This window comes from Lolium rigidum, chromosome 5 (genome assembly GCF_022539505.1).
Source record: "Lolium rigidum isolate FL_2022 chromosome 5, APGP_CSIRO_Lrig_0.1, whole genome shotgun sequence".
NCBI lineage: Eukaryota > Viridiplantae > Streptophyta > Magnoliopsida > Poales > Poaceae > Lolium > Lolium rigidum.
Window position 1 is genome coordinate 137,693,279 of NC_061512.1, and position 9,302 is coordinate 137,702,580.

Sequence of the window (9,302 nt, forward strand, 5' to 3'; positions counted from 1 at the left end):
AACAGATCGAAAAACCGAGAAGTTCGAAAAACGTATTCACGTATTTTCAAATCTGCTCTTAAACTATAAATAATTTAGAAAAGTGTTCTTCATGAAAAAGGTGCGCCTAGTCAGCACCTTCCCAACGGCATATCATACGCATCATTCCGATAAACGGTTTGAAAACTGGAACCCCAAAACTGTACAAAAATAGAGAAATCCGCGAAAACGTTGTTTTGTATATTTCAAATTAGTTTTAATCATTATAGAATTTGGGAAAACAATGAACACGAAAAAGTTGCGAAATTTCCGTGCGAATCCAACGGTATATTATACGCATCAATCCGATAAGCGGTTTGAAAATCATCATGAAAATACTGTCCGCATGAACATGCAATTCTGGTATTCCGTCGAGAAGTTCACTAGGAAAACACGCGGAAGTTCAGAAAGGGTTCGAGAATAGCAGACCTATACATATATATATACCTATATAGGAAGACAAAATGGGGCACCAAGGTGCCCATGCACCATACCTAGATGCCATCTGATTGCTTCAGGATGTGTGCAACTGTAATGGGCATATACACTAGCGGATCAACCCGCTTGTATTAGCTGATTTGAATGAATGTCTATCGTTCATCAATTAATGAAATGGAAACTTATTGCCTGATCAGTTGCCTTCTTTTCTTTGCAATTTTGACCGCTTGCCTATTTAGTTATTATGGCATTTGATGGTCCACTTAGCAATAAGGAAAGAAATAACTCCCTATTCTATAGCATGCACCTATGTGTTGATACGTACGTGAGAGAAACTCACACTCATTACGTAGGGATCTTTAGATTGAAATGTTCAAATTTATTTCTTGTGCAGATAGTACACTGTAACTAAAATTTAAATATCAAGGTATGTCTTAATATTGGGTATGTATGTACGAAGAAATATCTTGGATATTTTGGAGTACCTGGATATCTATAAAAATTAGGGTATGTATACCTGGATACTTGTAATAAATAATAGAGTATGTATACTTGGATACTGTGATACTGTAAAATTTAATGAGTATTTTGGGTATCGCATACCGTAAATACCTTAGTGTATACGCTATAGAAAATCTTGACTTTTTGTGGTATGTATACCCGGATAACTATATAAAAGGGTATGTATATACCTAGAAATATTTGCGATGCGTACCTGAAATATCTTGACTATTTTGGAGTACACGCATACTCATGAATATTCTAGTGCATACGCTATCATAAATCATGACTATTTTGAGGTACCTACATACCGGTGCATGTAGTAAACATAAAATCTAATGAGTATTTAATTTTAAGTTTGGTGAGCATGCTTTGAAGAATTACTGCTTATAATTCTTAGGTATGCACTAGGGTATGTAGTGATACTGCGTAAAATCTAATGAGTATTTTGGGGTACATGCATATCCGCAAATACTCTAGTGCATACGTTAGTAGAAAAGCATGACTATTTTGGGGTATGTATACCTGGATACCCGTATCATACCCGTATCATACTGGATACTCAGTATCATATCAGTAATACCGGTATCATACTCGAGGTACCAAAATACTCAGTATCATACCCGAGGTATGTAGGTATTGAGATATCGAGGTACTGATATCATTCGATGTACCAAAATATCGGTATCATACTCGAGGTATCGAGGCATGCATACTTGATGTACCAAAATATTGGTATCATACTGAGGTATCGAGGTATTGAGGTATCGAGGTACCGTATTATACTCGATGTACCAAAATACTCGGTATCATACCAGGTATCGAGGTATTGCACGGGAGTATGAGTGTACCGTTAGGTATTAAGGTATGAAAGGTATTGAGGTATGTATTTGTACGAGAGTGTCGAGATATATTCCAAGGAGCATGAGAGTATTTATAGGTATTCAGTACTAATGTATTCACCAAAGAGTATGATACTCACGAGGATACACGGTTGCGGCGATATTGGAAATATCGGTACCTACATTTTAAGAATCGTGACTACGTAACTCGGGTGGTATCATGCCTAAGTCTCGGGTTGAACCTGCGAGCTGACGATTTTCATCCAATACCTAGCCGTGTGATCTACATGGTGAGGTATGTTCATCGCATACCTAGGTCGTGTGATTTTCTGTGCTTTTCAATGGGTATGTGGGTATGTGATACCAGGTATGCCCGCCGCACCTCCCTCGGACCCCATCCCCTCCCTCCTTCCACTCCCCGCCGCCTCCGGCCAAAGCCCGCGCGGCATGGCAGCCCCCCCCCCCCGCTCGGCCGCCATGCCGCGCGGGCTTTGGGCCGAGGCGGCGGGAGTGGAAGGAGGGAGGGGATGGGGTCCTGAGGGAGGTGCGGCGGGCATACCTGGTATCACATACCCACATACCCATTGAAAAGCACAAGAAAATCACACAACCTAGGTATGCGATGAACATACCTCACCATGTAGATCACACAGACTAGGTATTGGATGAAAATCGGTCAACTCGCGAGGTTTAACCCGAAACTTAGGCATGATACCACCCGAGTTACGTAGTCACGATTCTTAAAATGTAGGTACCGGTATTTCCAATATACGCTCATAACCGCGGTATCCTCGTGAGCTATCATACTCTTTGGTGAATACATTGGTACCTGAATACCTATAAATACTCTCATGCTCCTTGGAATATATCTCGACACTCTCGTACAAATACATACCTCAATACCTTTCATACCTTAATACCTAACGGTACACTCATACTCCCTGTGCAATACTCGATACCTCGTGTATGATACCGTATTTTGGTACATCAGGTATAATACCGGCACTCGATACCTCAATACCTCGATACCTCGTGTATGATACCAATATTTTGGTACATCAAGTATGATACCGATACTCGATACCTCGTGTATGATACCAGTATTTTGGTACATCGGTATGATACCGGTACCTCGATACCTCAATACCTACATACCTCAGTGTATGATACGAGTATTTTGGTACCTCGGGTATGATACCGGTATTTACGGGTATGATACAGGTATCCAGGTATGATACGGTATGATACAAGTATCCAGTATACATACCCCAAAATAGTCATGCTTTTCTACAACGTATGCACTAGAGTATTTACTGGTATGCATGTACCCCAAAATACTCATTAGATTTTTTACAGTATCACTACATACCCTAGTGCATACCTAAGAATTATAAACTGTAATTCTTCAAAGCATGCTCACCAAACTTAAAATTAAATACTCATTAGATTTTATGTTTACTACATGCAACGGGTATGTAGGTACCCCAAAATAGTCATGATTTATGATAGCGTATGCACTAGGGTATTTACGAGTATGCGGGTACTCCAAAATAGTCAAGATATTTCTGGGTACGCACGCAGTCAAGTATTTCTAGGTATATACATACCCTTTTATATAGGTATCCAGGTATACATACCACAAAAAGTCAAGATTTTCTATAGCGTATACACTAAGGTATTTACGGGTATGCAGGTACCCCAAAATACTCATTAAATTTTTTACAGGTATCACAGGTATCCAAGTATACATACTCTATTATTTATTACAAGTATCCAGGTATACATACCCTAATTTTTTTATAGATATCCAGGTACCCCAAAATATCCAAGATATTTCTTCGTACATACATACCCAATATTAAGACATACCTTGATATTTAAATTTTTAGTTTACATGCAGACCAGCTGCACAAGAAATAAATTTGAACATTTCAATCTAAAGATCCCTACGTAATGAGTGTGAGTTTCTCTCACGTACGTATCAACACATAGGTGCATGCTATAGAATAGGGAGTTATTTCTTTCCTTATTGCTAAGTGGACCATCAAATGCCATAATAACTAAATAGGCAAGCGGTCAAGAATTGCAAAAGAAAGAAGGCAACTGATCAGGCAATAAGTTTCCATTTCATTAATTGATGAACGATAGACATTCATTCCAAATCAGTTAATACAAACGGGTTGATCCGCTAGTGTATATGCCCATTACAGTTGCACACATCCTGAAGCAATCAGATGGCATCTAGGTATGGTGCATGGGCACCTTGGTGCCCCATTTTGTCTTCCTATATATATATATATATATATATATATATATATATATATATATATAGGATAAATACTTCCTACTCCTGGGTGTAACTACACTCACGTCTCATATACTACCATACGGAAGTATATAACATATTTTATTGGTTTGAGTATGTTCGTACACTATATCTAAGATACTCCATACCAACTTTGGTGGAAAAAAATTAAATACACCCATAGTTTGCACTATATATACAAAATACATGCATATTTATATGTAAATAAATAGCGTACGTAAAAAATGTACATACTACCAACAAAGTAGTATGTATACTACCAAAATATTTTTATATACTTCATACTACATGTATATACTCTTCGGTATGATAGATACTACCTAGATTGTGTGAAACACACGTGGGAGTAACTACACCCGGGTGTAGCATGAATATGAAATACTTCCTACTCCTGGGTGTAACTACACTCACGTCTCATATACTACCATAACAAAAGTTTTCGTATGTAATCAAACTGCAGCGCATGCTATCATTGCCGTCCACTTGTATGCTAAGATTCGTGCTAGGAATAGGTAATTCTATTTTAAATGGAGAGATTCCTATTTAGTGGATCGATGCCCACTGGTACCCTCAGGCCATAGGGGTTGCGCTCGTCCAGTACTGGTGTCAGCGGTTTGTCTCCTACCTCTCGTCGTTTTGCCCAGATAAATTCTCCACCGTTCCCGTGAGACAGTGCCCAGTGGGTTATTTAAGTTATTTTCACCGCTCTCACAACCACATCTCGTCAGGCCAGCCCACCCTCCACGAATCGCCGGCGAGCCCGAAAATCTCTACTCCTCTCCACCTTCTTCCTCCTGCCCACCCTCTTCCCCGCCAGCGTCCACTTCACAGCGTGCTCCGGCCGCCGGGGTCCTCTTCTCAGCGCCTCCACGACCTCGGGTGCGATGCCAACGAGCCACCGCTCCCTTCCCCGACCTCCTGTGTACCAGCCTGCTCCCCCTGCTACCCACGGGCCTCACGCCCTCACCGTGACGGCGACGAGTGGGAGAACCGGCTGTTCGCCAAGGTCGCAGCGTATATTTCCTCGCTGCCGTTGCTCGAGGACGCCCACGCCGCCCACGCCTCCGTGCTCTTCTCATCCGCGCCGAGGAGACCAATGGTAGCTTCTCGCTCCACCTCTCGGCCCCGGCCACACCGTGTGGGACGCCTTCCAGGGCGCGCGCCTCACGTGGGACTGCCGCCCTGCCCGCGAGGAGGATGGCGAGGCGCTGGTGCTGCGCGTGCGGCGGCACGACCGGACGCTCGTGTTGCAGCAGCACATCCAGTCGGTGGCCGATGAGATGAAGCTGCAGCGGCTGTTCGCGAATGCCGGCAGCCTGGCGCGCGGACGGACGGGCGGTCGACGCAGAGGAGTCGCCCCGGCTCGCTGCCCTGTCCGTTGAGCTGTTGCGAGCACTCCGGGGGCAGTCACTGAAGGTCTCATTCAGTACCCAGATCTAACTTCAATGCTTCTTTTTTGTAGCAAGAGATTGCATTGCCCAGTTTGTTTGTGAAAATTGCTAGCTGTTTGTGTCGGCTTATGCCAATCTCTGAAAGGGACAAAGGATTGGGTCATCTTGTTTTGTATATCATGCTCTGCTGAATTCTACTAGTAGATGAAACCTGCTCGTTTCCCTTTTCATCGTAATTAGTCTGCTTGTTTTTTCAGAGTGATGATCAATGCTTCTTTTTCTTACTCTCCTGGTTTGGAATGTTCAGTTAAAAACTCATGCAGAAGTTCATGTTCAAATGTGAGGCATAATTTCAGCTGCTTGCATTTTGTGACAAGTTTCTCTGAAGTTTTCAGGCTGTCTAAAATGTGGCCTCCCTTTCAAGCTAGACGCGCCACGGGCCCGCCGCACCGCCCATTCTCCTTCCCCGTCGTTGCGAGACCTCCGCGCGCCCCGTCAGTTATCACCCGACGCGGAGCTCGGCTCCCCCGACCTGGAGCTCCTCCGCCGCCCCTGGGTGGTAGTCCTCTGGTTGTAGTCTGAAACCTAAACTAACAGGATGTTAAGCTGGTCGTCTTCAGTTTATGTATCCACTAGTTGATTGCAGATCTGCAGTACCATTATGTTTTACTGTTCAACCTGCAAATTCTTGTGAACTTCTGCTAGGTTTACCTAGTGTGTTCAAATTGGGTTGATCCTTAGTTTAAATGATGCCTTTTAAGCCTATTTTTTTCGTAATCACGAGTGTTGCTGTCTGCCTCTGAACCTGAACAAACTAACATGCTAGTGTTCAGTTCCAAGGATGCAGTAGTTGACTGTTCTCGCTTTTTTTTTTTCTAGCTTGGAGAAGCAGCCCAGGTTTGTAGATGCTGCTGCTGCCAAGAAGTCGTTGATGAACTGTACCAGATCTTATTGTGTGCGCCTGCTGGGCACGGTGCTAAGAGCATCTCCAGTCGCGTCCCCCAAACCGCGCCGGATTGAGCGTTTGGGGGACGTGTTTCGTTTGTGCCGCGTTTGGGGGATGTCGCTCCCCAGTCGCGTCCCCCAAACAAAATTTCGCAAATTTTAAACTTGACTAGATTCGATTAGATACGTCCAAATTTACATAGATTCGAACGAAATTTGACTAACTTTAAAACTAAACCTAATCTAGAACCACTTGCGGCGGCCGGAGGCGTCGTAGTACTGCTGGAAGTTGTACATCTCGTCGGTGACGACCTCCTGCTTGACGCGCTCGTCGACGGGCTACTCCGGCGCGGACGGCCACGCGGCCATGCACGACGAGACGCGTCCCTGCGTCGCCTGGGAAAACAGGGACGCCATTAACGTCGCTTGACCAAAGGTAGGCGACGGGGTTTTAGCCTTCCGTGCCGCTGACGCGTCGGCCCCGCCACTCCCCGCCTCGCTTCGTTGTGTCCGAGCGTCCCCGGAGCGTCCCCGTGGGACGGGGACGGGCTCGAGCGCCGGACACCGTATCGGGCCGCGCCGGACAAAAATGGGCTTTGGGGGACGCGGCTGGAACGCTTTTTTTGTCCGGCGCGCCCCAAATCGCTTTGGGGGACGGTTTGGGGGACGCGACTGGAGATGCTCTAAGTGCTAACACTGATGATGCACTGGACATGTCTTCAGCTATAACCCGAAACTGTAATGAACTCACCTGGTTCCAACAGCAGATATCAGGTTTTTTTTGTTGGATTATAAGGAGATGAAATACAATGACAGACGCATACAGTACTTTTTGATAACAATGGACATTGCCTATATATTTTTGTTCTGGGTTGTGCCCCATGTAGTTGTAGATGATGAATATTGGGGTACATTATCGTTGCTGTTTCACAGATATTGTGGCATGGTACATGTGTCTGTAAATTTTGGCTTGCGAGCACTTCGTTTTCCTATCCGTTCAACTTTGGCTTGGACCAGCTAGCACTTCGTTTGTAAATTTTGGCATCGTACATGGGTCTGTAAACTTAAAATATGTAAAACATCAAATCTCATCCTATGACTTACGACATCAGATTGCAGAGTTGAAATTTTGATTTTTTTTTACTTTTTATAGGTACTTGACAATTTCAACCGAGGTGCTGGATCTTTCTACGAGAAGGTGCTTGAAAAGTTAGGTCGTGGTGCCGGAATTTACGCAAGACCTAGGACTTGTGACATTAGACACGCCATAGGTACTTAACAATGTCCATCGTTGTGCGGCATGTATTAATAAGAGGGTGCTTAAAAACTAAAGTGTGGTACCGATATTTTGAGACAGATTTTAGGTACTTAAAGTTTCAACCAGGTGCTGGATAGATTTTCAGGAGGGTGCTTGAAATGTTAAGTGATGGCGCCGATTAAATTTTCGGGTGCCGGTTCTATTTATGCTAAATAGATATTGATCGGGGAATGTATAATTATATTCATTTAGTACCGAAATTTCTTGGGTACCGGTTTTATTTATCCATGGGTATCACCTATATATTAATTGAGACATGACATAAGTACTTAATAATGTCCATCGTGGTGCGGCATGTATTAATAAGAGGGTGCTTGAAAATTTAATTTTGGTAGCGATTTTTTGAGATGGATTTTAGGTACCTAGAAGTTTCAACCAGGTGCTGCATGGATTTTTAGGAGGGTGCTTGAAATGTTAAGTGGCGGCGCCGATTAATTTTTCGCGTGCCAGTTCTATTTATGCTAAATAGATATTAATCAGGGAATGTATAATTATATTCATTTAGTACCGGAATTTTCTGGGTACCGATTTTATTTATCCATGGGTATCAACTATATATTGAACGAGACATGCCGTAGGTACTTAACAATGTCCATGGTGGTGCGGCATGTATTAATAAGAGGGTGCTTAAAAATTAAATTATGGTACCGATATTTTTGAGACGGATTTTTAGGTACTTAAAAGTTTCAACCAAGTGCTGGATGGATTTTTAGGGGGTTGCTTGAAATGTTAACAGTAGCAAACAGTAGCAGCAAAACAACAGATAAAAATCCTATACGTGTTAGCAAACATAAACTATAGCAATTAGCAGCAATTTCAGTAGCAGCTAAGTACAAAAGAAAAGCACACGTACTAGCAACTAACAGCCAAACACACGCACGCACGCGCAGGTAGCAATCAGGGGCAGCAGCAAAACACGCTAAGCATGTGCATGTGCTAGTTATGACCACAGCGACGCACTAGCTATTTGCTTGACTGGTACCGGCTCGAGCTAGCGGGAAATACAAAGGTACCGGACCCAATGGGTTAGCTTTTTTTTTTTTTTGAGACAACCCAATGGGTTAGCTGGAAACACAGGTCGATTTCTGGAGAGGTCCACCGTGCACCGTGGTACCGGCCCGAGCTAGCTAGGATTTCAAATCGAACCGAGAATACAGATCAGTTCAAAAGGAAAGCTACCTTAACGGGAAATATTCCGGTCAAAAGCCCACAGACCTGACGCTGTTGGACTGCAAGTGCGTGGCCCAATGCTCTGCACATCCATTTATAGATAGCTCGTTTTTGAATTCAGATCGACTCCTCAGTTCTGAAAGTGAACCGAAACAGCAAATAAAATTCAAAATCCCTGCACTGCACAGATCATGTGGCAGACCAAGGAGAGAGAAAACCTCTTTCACTCCTTTTCTATGGGTCACACTAGAAACTAGTAGGAAAAAAGAAGTACCAATCTCAAAGCATATGGACGGTGATGATAGCTAGCGCTGGGGTAAGGTTACGTACCAAAACCTCGTCCTATATATATA